We start from the raw sequence: 12,426 nt of genomic DNA on the forward strand, positions 1-12,426 counted from the left end.
TTGAACAGGCTTTGATACTTCTATTTATATTTTAGCTTGCATACTTTCTCCTTGCAATACTGGCTCTGGTTAGGACCATATTTATTTAATATATCCTCAGAAGTTACTTTCTTTAGTATCTACAGATCAGAAAGAAATATGAAAGAAAATCTCAGGAGAATGCCTGTTCCTACAAGATTTGCAGGCCTTCAAAGAGAAATATAAAGGTTCGAGTTCAGGTTCTGGCGGGGAATTAGGAGAGGAAATGATTCTTAAATGGCTGGTTTAGAACATGTTTCCAAATATTGAGTCTACATATGGGGTGGTTCTTTTTTTTTTTATCTTCTCTTTATTTCCTTTCATATAATTTAACATCTCATTTTCTCTCTAAGAAAACAAGATTTTCTTGTTTTTAAAGTCCCAGTGTCTTTCAAAGCTCAACGTGAATTCCATGAATGAACTGTTTAAGTATGCATTTGGCTTCGAGTACCTCATGCTATTCTGACTCATTAAGATGTGCTATTAACTAGCTGTGAACAAAGCCAGCTTAATTCTTTAATGTAAAGCAACGCATCATTGACAAAAAGGACTCAGTAAAACAATATTGAGTAAAAGGACAATGTATAAATGACAAAATACCATAAAGAGCAAACTAGTGGATAAAGCCATCATTGCAGGTTACTGGCAGCACGTATTCGAAGTCAATGTTTGAGATGGGGAAAGAAGATGAACAAGAGTGAGTGTTAGGCTGATTTTTTTTAAACACAGACATGCGTACTCTGTCGTAAGTTGACAGGTTTCAGGGGAAGTTAGTCACGTTATAAACAGGTGTAGAATTCGGTGGAAATGTTCAAAGGTTGAAATGTTGCTGTCAGAGGTGTGGCTGCAACTTCACAAACGTGGTCATGCTCAAATGAACTTTAAACTGGTCAGTCTAGATGCCCTTATATAAACAAGTGCCTTTGTGTAAATAGTTGACTACATACTCTGTTTATGAAACCTCAGCTCCTTCCAGTGCTCCTTCTGGATAAAAAAACCCAGTAACACACAGAACATAATCCCTAGCATTTTGATGTTTTCTGCAAACTCTTTGCTCTCCCCATTCCCTTCTGCTTCAGGAATTAGATCTGTCTGAAAGTGACTTAAGAATGGAAGATATTTGCAAGCAGCTGAATATAGCAGTTCTTACTGGATCAAATATGTCCTTTTGGCTTCTTCCTCCAGCCAGTGTACGCAGTTATCAGAAACATTTGGCTATTCTGAGTATGCTAAGGAGGGCCTTTACAGGACAGTGTGCTTTATCGAGAGATAGATATGTTTTTGCGCGAGTTGCCAACTGCTAGTTTCCAAGAGAACATACAGCAGCAAAACCAGAAAGAAGCCCTCTGTGTACTCATATGGCTTTAAAAATATTTCCTGCCATAATGGTGTGAGCAGTGTTTCTTGAGAGTGAGCAAAACACTGAGAACCAAGAACAGGGTCTAACACTGCGTCTCCATGGCATCCCTGGGACAATAGCTCATTTCTGGCAGTGTGGGTGCAACGCCTGCCCTCAGCCACTCCACCCCACTCCATTGCCTTGGCTGGAGCACTGCTGGCTCCCAGCATGGGCATGTCTTGAGGCTGAAGACAGAGCCTTCCCTCTCCAACAATGGCCCCTACACCTCCAAACAGCAAAGGGAGTCCTTCCAATGGAGTCCACACACAAACAGACTCAAGTGCAAAAGCACGAAGCACCAGTGAGAGCGGGTGCTGCTTGGGTGAGAGATTCTCCTCAGCTCTGTCAGGCCTTCAAAAACATTCCTGGTGCTCATTGTCAAGGTAAACAGCATAGGTTTGCCTGGAGGGTTCCCAGCAGCTGGTTTGCGTGGCACAGTATTCTTAAGAGATGAGCGAGGTAGCTCTGAGTTGGCGCTTAGGTAATTATGAAGCTTTCCTGTGACAAAGGTGAAGTAAGAGATGTCAAAGGGAAGGGCTCAGGAGGGACAGAGAGCGGTGTATGCTTCTTTCTTCCCTCACACTGCTGACACTTTGTCTGGGAATGTCCCAGGCAGTGCTGCCCTTCCACCCAAGCCTCTCAGAACCTCAGTCACCCACAGACGGGGCAGTTCAGCAGCAGTCCCTCTGTTGACTTATCCAAAGGAATCACAACTTCTGAAAACAGAAATGATTTCCACAGTACTTTTTGGCTAATGCTGAAGTTTGTGAAATGTATGCAAAACAGAATTTCTTCACCTCTGAAGGTGGATGAAGATGAAATCTCTGTTGCAATTCATCAGCTTTGCATAGCTGTTCAAATTGTTTTGCTCTTTTTATCCTTCTGCTAGTTTTGTAGTAATGTATACAGCAATATCTCCTCAGCCTCACATGAATCCAATGTAAGCAGGGAAAAAAAGGAATTCACGCATCTGCAATACACATGAATGGAAAGCTGAATTAAGTATAGCTCGTTGCTATTACACTTGTTGCTAAACGCAAGTCTCGGGAGTGTCAACTCAAAACCTCTGGCAGAAGAACGGGTACCAGCAGGAGCACGAAGCAGGAGTTACCGTCAGTGTACACCAGTCAGCACTAGTCAACGTGCAGCAGTCAGTCCTGGCGAGAGTGTGCCATCGCACACCGGTGGGCGTGCACTAGTGACTGAGGCTGGGGTTGAGCGGGCGATTTGCTCCGCTCAGTTTTGTGTTGGCATCAGCAGGAGCTACTCAGATATTTTTAGGGATGGATCAGAGGGTCTGCAGGCAGAGTGGCTCAGGCATTTCTTAGAGCTAAGAATTAAAGTAACAGGTTTGTTTTGAGACAGAAGAAGGCTGCTGGGGGGTTAGAGATGGCATCGCGAAACCTCTGTCCTCTGTTCAAACTGGAGTTTTTGCATACCTGTAACTGGGCTGGGCTGGGGCTGAGCTGGCTGGAGCCCAGAGTGGGCAGTGAGCTGAGGTCAAGGCTGGGCTCTGAGGTGGCTGGTGGCTGGACCGCCGGCTCTCTTCCCGTGAACACTTTTCTGCTTGCCTGCTGTCATGGGTTAGGCCGCTCCGGCAACCAAACCCTACACAGTCGCTCACTCCCCCACCCCAGGCATGAGGGAGAGAATCAAAGAAGAAAAGAAAAGAGATCCGTGGGTTGAGATAAGAACAATTTACTCCTACCGCTACCAATATATCTATGTACGGATATGTGCAAGGATAAATACATACAAACGAGTGATGTACGGTGTAACTGCTCACCACCCCTTGACCGAGACCCGTCTCATCCCGAAGCTGCAATCCCGAAACAGATAAACCTGATATCGCAATCCCGGATGAATGGGAGGCCCCAAAATAGAGAGTGAGAGAGAGAGAAAACACCTCGAGAGTCCGAAAGTGAGAGTCCCGGAAGGGCAAAAGCCCTTCTTTCTGGCTGACCCTCACTTTTATACTGGGCATGACGCTGCCTGATATGGAATACTAATTGGCCAGTTTGGCCCTCAATCTTAAGTCCAAGTACAAATTGTAAGGAGAGTCGTGACCCCCTTGTCCCTGCTATGCTCCCCCCTTATCCTGTGGTGCTCCTGCACACTGGCAAGAACACGGCAGCTGAAAAGTCCTTGAGACTTCAGTGTTAACTACAAACATCAGCTTGCTATCAACGTACTTCTCAGAGCGAGCCTCTGAGTAAAACCAAAACACAGAGCTTTTCTAGCTGCTAAAAAGAAGAGTTAACTCTGTCCCAGCTAAAACCAGGACACTGCTTTCTACTGAAGAATTATCTTCAAATATGAATTCCATTACTAATTATCTCAGCCTTGGCTTGTTTAATTTTTTCTTGCATAAAAACCAACTTCCTACTAATTTTTTGCTAGGTCAACAGCTTGGATAATCATAGCTCTGTCCTTCCAATTGCAAAGCACTTGTTTTGTCCTTTTACCTTCATACAGAGTAGGAATTTATTTTGGAAACAGTGAAGGTATAAGCTAACTCATAGATTCAGTCTTTTTTCTTGAAAAAGCAAAGACACAGTTACAGTACACATTTACTAGTCTGCTCTGAGCATCAGCATTAATTTTCCCACATTAAATAGTCCACCATAAAATAATAAAAATGAAATAAAATAATTACAAAATTAAGATGATTACTTCATGCTTAAGGCTTAGATATTATTTTGATCTTTTGCAAGGAAAATGGAATACAATAAAAGTGTTTTCACCTTAGCTGTAGAAATGCACTTTAAATAGCAAAGCTGCATATCAAATATAGTCTGTTTCAATAAAAGTTTTCCCTTATAAAGACAAAATTGTCTGCTGACCCCAAAGTGAGGCTTTTCAAAAACAAATGAAGAGTCTACACATTCTATTTTACTTACGTCAACAATATTTCACTCTTTTGCTATGTGAAGGAAGTTTTACTTCTAAAATGTTAGTGCCAACACATAGTTTCACAATACTGCACAGAAATAGGACAGATGAAACTTGTGGACCATTTTCAAACTCTGCTTCATTTGGTGGCTGCACTGGACATTCAAAGTTTCCACAAAACAAGGGAATATTCTTTCACTTAGCCAAGTAATATCAGGCAAGGGCACTGTTCTACCACTACAAGGAAATCCAAGTCTTTATTGTGGTCAGAGTGATATCTTGCTTTGGAAGCATTCTGTGAAGTGCCTTGAGGCAGGAGATCCCCTTTGCAGAGTGGTCTCCTGGCTGTTTTGATCTCCTGAGCAGGTAGCAGCAATCATCTCAAAAGCGGTGATTCCCAAGGCCTGTGTAGGGCCATGACATGTATCCCTCAGGCAGGGATACCTCGTGGCTCCACACTCACTGCTAGTGGAGCTGTCAATCTGTAGGGGAGGAGCTCCAATGTAGAGGAGAAATAGGTCTCAAAAGTTGGTAATTTGTATTTTCTTTTTGAAAGCCAACAGGATAACTGCTCATATCTCCACTGCCCAACAAGTCGTGGTGCAGTGATCCTAGGTGATTCTGATCTGAGCTGGCAGCATCCCTACAGAGTGGCATATAGAGATACCAGCTCAGACCTGGCTCCAGCAGCACCACTTACGTGGGTCCGTAACCCCTGCACGGCACCCTGACTCTCAGCCGGCAAAGCCACGCTGGCGTCTCTCTGCTGCACTCCCCGGCACCACTGCGGCACTGCTCAGCCAAATAGCTCTGCACCTGTTGCATCCACAGTCTCGCTCAGGTCATCCTGACGTCTTGAAATAACTGGTGGTCCAGGTCTAACGAGTAGGACACTGAACCATTCATCACTGTTGTCCGATTCTGCCCAAGTCATTCTGACCTCCATGGCTTTTCTTTCCTTCTTGTTGTCAAGCCGGCAGTTCCAGCTATGAGGATTTTGTGCATGGACCGTCCCTAATATTTGTCTGAACAGTGTCTAAGGGATATTTCAGTTTCAAGTTGCATTCCTGTTAATCTGAATGAATATTCAGATAAGTAAATGAAAATCATGGCTGAAATACTCACTTTTGTGCCCTAGGGGATGTCAGATTTTATTCATATGATCCATAAAGATAGGTATGCCCTTACTGCAAGTTGTATTGACAGAGATGTAAGAGAATGAAGTACAGGAGATAAAGAAGCCATTGATGAGTTTTTGCCTTGTAAAACAGAAAGGAATATCTGAAAAAAGATTTAACGATTTAACAGACAGGTAGATTCTTGGAGCTAGCAATGCTTTCAAAATTTTCGTTTGATCCTATGAGAATACTTCTGTGCTTAAAAGATCGTTTCCTGAGCACTTGATTGTAGCAACACTGGTTTCCTGTCAATTTGTGCCTTACAGTTGATTGCAAGCTCCAGTTAAGTATTTCCAATGATTGAGGCACCTCTCTTGCTCTTCTGCTTCCTCTTCTAATCTCCTAATCACGCTGAAGTCTTTACTGCTCAGGACACTTTCAGTTTTTCTCTTCTACTTGGTCATCTTTTTTTTCATGAAAAGTGAAGCCTTAATTATTTTGCAGAGGACTATGCTGCTATCAGTGAAAACTGGCCACAGGGCGCAAAATGTACCAGGGAACATACAGACAGACAGACAGCTTAATCTCCTGAGCATTGTTTCCTGAAGAAGTCAGCTTAGCCATCCTCCCTTAAGCCTTTGAATAAAATCACTATGGTTCTGTACTGTTGCTGAATTGCTCTAGTCTTCATGATTTGAAAGAGATTGTGCCATTGTAAAACAAAATTGATATTTTTACAGTAGTATAATTTTCAAGTTATAAAGACGAGTACAAATAATTTGCAGAATAGTATTTTGCATATTATTCTTCTGATATATAGACCCTCTGATGCTACAGACTCACCCTTAGCCTTATGGATAACATGCAGTGTAAAACTTTTACGTGGTGCACCTACTGAGTACCTGCCTTTTTAATTTTAATAGGAAAACTTTTGTTTTCCACAGAAAGCATCAGCTTAGGAAGCACGCTGAAGTTAGTGCCATTGTTTTCTGCACAGCTGTACATAGTTCAGTTTCAATAATGGAGGAACTGAAATTAGATCTATGCAGAGAAAACCTCATAATGCCTCACCTAAAAATGGATGGGAGGTCCCTGTCTCCAAAGGTTTTAGCAGATACACATAAAGAAACATAACCGTTTTACATAGTATGAATTGTCACTTGACGCATTCAACGCCCTGGAGGTCATTTCAGATTGTACAGAAGTGAATCAAGTCCACCATGTCATGCCCTTGTCACACCTTATGTCCTAGTGAGGGACATGAGGAGGACCATTGGGACAATCTATGGAAGGAGCCAGCCTTCCCTTCCCCACTGCAGGATGCCTAGCTCAGCAGATCTCTCTCATGATGCCTTCCCCACGAGTGATGATTTTCCCACGTGCAATGACTTTCCCCCCAACGCTGCTCGCTGCCGCCGGCGCCAGAGAGGGGCAGGTCAGCTCTGACATGGCTTCTGTGACCACTAGTCTGTAATTTTCATTTGGGGCTGCAGAGAATTACAGCCTTGGAGTTCATTTATTAGAAATTAAAATCAAAACCAGAGCTAGATAATTGCTTATGGCAAACCAACTTCTCCGTGTGGTACATCAGCTGTCAGATACTAGTGGGTGAAATCACAAATACAGGGTGTATAGGCATACAGGGCGTGCACATGCAACCCTCTACTCACAACGGCTATTTTTTCTCTTAGATGACAACCCACTTCAGAGGGAGTTTTGGGGAAAATTATTTTGCAGAATCACAGGATTTCTGCCACAAATCTGTCTGATGTTTTTTGGTATTTTTTTTAGCTTTGGCCACTTTTACCTATGAGACACTGGGCAAAGAAATGGAGCATAGCAAGATAAGGGGTTACTCCAGGCACCAGTAATCAGTCCGTGTGGGTCCATCAACAGAACGGAACCAAACATGGGTTTTAGTGCCACTTGAGATGTCCTAGGGCATCTTGCCTGCCTCTGGATTTGTCCTAGGCTTGTGTGTATTCATATTGGCTGAACCAGTTTTCTTGCTGAATCATGTCTAGAGGGTGGGACATGTTTTACCCTTATTGCTTAAAGATCACTTAATTTACAAAAAGTTTATTAAATAATGAAGACTGGATTTGCAGGTATCTTTCACTTGGTTTATGCAAAGCAACAGCCAGATTTCAGATGTAGAAGCAGCTTTCCCTCTCTGGCGACTGATGGGCACAAGTTGGGTTAAACCTGTGAAGATCCATTGTCTGCAACATGTTCCCTATTGGTAGCTGACATTATTAGAAAAAAAAAGATGAATGGAAAGGTGGACGGTTGTTTAAAAGAGAAATTCTTAACAGTTTTCGCGTTCACAGGCACTGCAGACTTGCCAGTTCTCTGCATTCAAAGCCATAAATGAGCTCTCCAGGATGTCACGAGCCCACAGTTTTCAAAATTTTTCTCTGTGACTGAGGTGTCTCTTTGAATAGGAGCTGAGAGTCTAACATCCTCACATGACTCAAGAGCAGTGATTTTAATGGAAATGCCAACAAATCTTTCAATAAAATCTAGTAAATTTATTAATTGTAACACCATTATAATTTAAATTACGTCTTTTTCAAAGCTACTGCAAGCATGGCAAGTACTAGTATAAGCATACAGGGTTTGATGCTATCCTTGGACTCCAGAATATTTCATAGGTGATTTCATAGTTTTTTTATCCAGTTTTTGATGTTGTTCATGTTAGAGATTTTGGGTTGGTTTTTTTTTCCCCATTACTGATATATTTGGTTTTAGTATTAAGTCTAGCAGTAAGGCTACTTTAGGCCAAGACTTTCTAATCATGATATGTTTCCTTACATGCAACAGGCCATTGGGCTTGCACAGATTTGAACGATGTGTACTGAGTGTGTGTGTGTGCAACTGAAAAGCATGTGCTGCAGAGGTTAACTCTGTTAGCAAGCTACTTCCCAGAGGGTTTCTTGCCTTTGAAACATTAAATGCGCTATGCGTCAGCTACCCAGCATGCACACATGTGTTTCTCTCTGGGAAATTACGGTCAGAAATAATGCAAATGAGTGTAATTGGAGACAATCATCCTGATATTTCCTTTCAAAGCAATGTGGATTTACCAGAGTGACACAAAATGAAATAGCATGCTCTTCCTATGCAATGCACATTTGCCTTGTTTGTTAGTAATAGATAGGGAAGGTCATTTAGGATGAACCTGTTTGCTAAATACAATCGTGGCTGTGAAGAGGTGGGTATCTCCTATATGAGCTGAGGAAAAGCTGGTTAGCTGCAATCACGGTGCTATAAGAATGTGCCATTCCCATACACACCCTACTGCACCATGTCTCTGAGTCCCATCCAGTCATCCTCCATCTGCACTGAGGTGGTGCACATTGTCCTCTGTTCCTCCTATGAACCACACAGCTATGCTGCAAGAGGCAGTGCATTGCACAATGTGTTCAAACTATCTCAGATGAAAAAGCTGATGGAAAAGTTATACAGGGTAATTAATTATCATATCTCCACATGTTTGCTTATGTTTACTATATGCTTGCTGTTTTCGGTCTGCCTTTTGATCTTTTGAAGGGGAAGGAACCACTCCTAATTACGTAATGATTTCAGTTCCAAATTCATCTGTATGTTGCCACACTTTTGCTCAGGATGAATAAAACAAATTTTTGTTTACCCTTCCTTGTCATGAGGTTGAGGCCAGATCCTAAACCTAGCCAGTCACTATTCCATTCTTTATTCTTCTGTATACTTCAGTCTTTTTTGCAGTTCTGTCAATGCCTCCACTCTCACGTTTTCTTTCATGTCTCTCAGCACCTCCGGTCCCTCATGTTTGCTTTTCATTTCATTATCTTGTCATGTTTTTCTACCAACATGTCCTTTTTCAGCTCTTCAGCCCTTTCATTAATTCCTCCTGTTTCTCAGCTCTGCCATGCATTCTTTTCTATTCCGCCCTCATGATCCTCATATGTCTTTCCTTGCCTCACAGCCGTTCTTTTCTGTCTGTCATATATGCCTTTACATTGCATCAAGTGCTCAGGCATATCAATACCCCAAGTGAAATCCCAGTGCTTCTAGTCATGGAATTTCTTCTACTAAACCAGATTACTGATCTGAAGAAGTAACATTTCAATGTCATACCATTGGTCTCTTTCTCCAGACTACGCAGCAGTTGGCACGGCCTTTTTTTTTACAGAGGGGACAAACAGATGTGGGAAAAATGTATATTTGAGAAATTAAAATAATTTTAAAACAGAATCACTAACATATCTTTGGACTTCAGCCCTGGTCCATCAATGAACAGCCTTCAGCAATTCCACTTTTCTAGTAGTGGCAACTTGAAATTACACCTACATCAGAATTACATTTATATTAGCTGAAGCTATTCCTTTCCTTCCATTCCATTCCACTCTAGTCTAGTTTAGCCCATTCCATTCACTCTAGTCTAGTTTAGACCATTCCATCTACTCTATTCTCTGACCCATGTGTCCTCCTGAAACTCATTATATTCTTATAGAAAGGACTATGATGCAACCTGTTGTCTCAGGTCTTTTTCTGAATATCAGGCATGTATAGTAGATGTGATTTCTGAGACGTCGCCCATAAAACTATTTCCCATGCTATTTTTTGTACATGTCCATTTGCGAGTGATTCATCCAAGGCAGATCAAATTTATGGACTTGTGAACTCAGAGGTCTGTTAAAGATTCTCATGACTATTTTGAATAACTCAAATTTTAAACATGATTAGATAGATCAAATGAAATATAAACCATCAGCATAGTAAAACAGAAGTTCTACTTGGCTTCAGTGCAGTTTCTTCTAGCAGCTATCCTGGGCAAGTACTGAGCCATATACACACCTCCTCATCTTCATAATAAAACTTTTCAAAGATGTCGAACATTCCTAAAAGGATAGAACAAAGGCAAAATGCTGTTAATAAAGTATCTTTCATCTCAGTAACTGCAGCATTAAAAAATGTTGAGACTGCCAAAATAAATGGTTGTTTTCAGAAATATAATTTATTTTGTAATTTCTAATTAGTTACATGAAAGCTCTGCAAAACTTAATTACAAATTATTGTTAATTATTTTCTACTTGAGACTAGCTTTGATTTCATCCTTTCAGCTTGTAATTTTCACTGTGTTTGCCTGAGACATCCAATCTTTCCTAGCAAGAATAAAAAAACCCTCTGAATGGTTCACCTGAATGCCGGTAACATGGGAGTTACAGTCTTATAAAAAAGGTTTAAGACATTGCCTAAGCTGATTTGTCTTACACTTTTTTATTGCTTTGCTGACTTAGCTTCTTGTGGGGCAACAACTCCAATGATTACTTTTGTCAACAAAACTATGGAGTAACAAAATGAAGCTTTTTCATGGTAGCTCCATGCAGTGCTGGGTGGCTGGATGACCATCTCACAGGTGTCAGCTGCACAAGAGTGGAAACTGCAGAAAATGCTCAGGTGGGCAGGCAGCGGGAACTGAACTCTGGGTATTTCTTTGCTGTCATTTACAGCTCTATGTGAGCTACAAGAAAGGAGAGAGTCTGTCCAGAATGGCACGCAGGATGCTGTTTCAGGGAAGAACCAGCACAGTGGCTGCAATAACATTTCCAGGGCAATATAAATTCTGTATGGTATGCTTTCCTTTGCCTTGTCTGGGAGTTTGTATCGCATGATCTGTCATGGTACCTTTTCTAAAAATGCAGTGTTCGCTTATGGTGGAGTAACTCCCCACATGTGGTGCTGTTTCAGAAAAGAGGACTGCTGTAATTAATGGGTTTAGAGCATTCATAATTGTAGCTGCAGGATACAAGGCATAAAATATTCTGCCATTTTGTGCTAGCTTTTCTTCTCTCTAAATTAGAGAGTCATGGGTTTGATGGATGGACCACTCGGTGGATAAGGAATTGGCTCAATGGCCGCACTCAGAGAGTAGTGGTCAACGGCTCAAGTCCAAGTGGAGACGGTCACAAGTGGCGCCCTCAGGGGTCCGTGTTGGGCCCGGCCCTCTTCAACATCTTTGTCGGTGACGGGACAGTGGCATGGAGTGCACCTCAGCAAGTTCACCGATGACACCAAGCTGTGTGGTGCCGTCGACCGCTGGAAGGGAGGGATGCCATCCAGAGGGACCTTGACAGGCTGGATGAGGTGGGTCCGTACCAACCTCATGAAGTTTAACCAGGCCAAATGCAAGGTCCTACATCTGGGTCGTGGCAATCCCAGGCATAAATACAGACTGGGTGGTGATTGGATCGAGAGCAGCCCTGAGGAGAAGGACTGGAAGTACTGGTGGACGAGAAGCTCAATATGAGCCGGCAATGTGCTCTTGCGGCCAGAAGGCCAACCGCGTCCTGGCTGCATCAAGAGGAGCGTGGCCAGCAGGTCGAGGGAGGTGATTCTCCCCCTCTACTCTGCCCTCGTGAGACCTCACTTGGAGTACTGCGTCCAGTTCTGGAGTCCCCAACATAAGAAGGACATGGACCAGTTGGAGAGGGTCCAGAGGAGGGCCACGAAGATGATAAGAGGGCTGGAGCACCTTTCCTGTGAGGACAGGCTGAAAGAGTTGGGGCTGTTCAGCCTGGAGAAGAGGAGGCTCCGGGGTGACCTTATAGCGGTCTTCCAGTACCTCAAGGGGGCCTACAGGAAAGATGGGGAGAGGCTGTTCAGGAGGGCAGTTATGATAGGACAAGGGTGTAATGGTTTTAAAATAGAGGGAGGTAGGTTCAGGTTGGATATTAGGAAAAATTTTTTACTATGAGAGTGGTTAGAACACTGGAACAGGTTGCCCAGAGAGGTGGTGGATGCTCCATCCCTGGAGACGTTCAAGGCCAGGTGGACAAGGCCCCTGAGCAACCTGATCTAGTTGGAGATATCCCTGTTCCTTGCAGGGGGGTTGGACTAGATGACCTCTGAAGGTCCCTTCCAGCCCTAACCATTCTATGATTCTATGATTCTATGATTCTATGAAAGTTGCTATGTAAGTGAAAAAAAAAGAAGACATACAATAACAGCAACCTTATG

The sequence above is a fragment of the Tauraco erythrolophus genome, chromosome 9, assembly GCF_009769465.1.
Source record: "Tauraco erythrolophus isolate bTauEry1 chromosome 9, bTauEry1.pri, whole genome shotgun sequence".
Lineage (NCBI taxonomy): Eukaryota > Metazoa > Chordata > Aves > Musophagiformes > Musophagidae > Tauraco > Tauraco erythrolophus.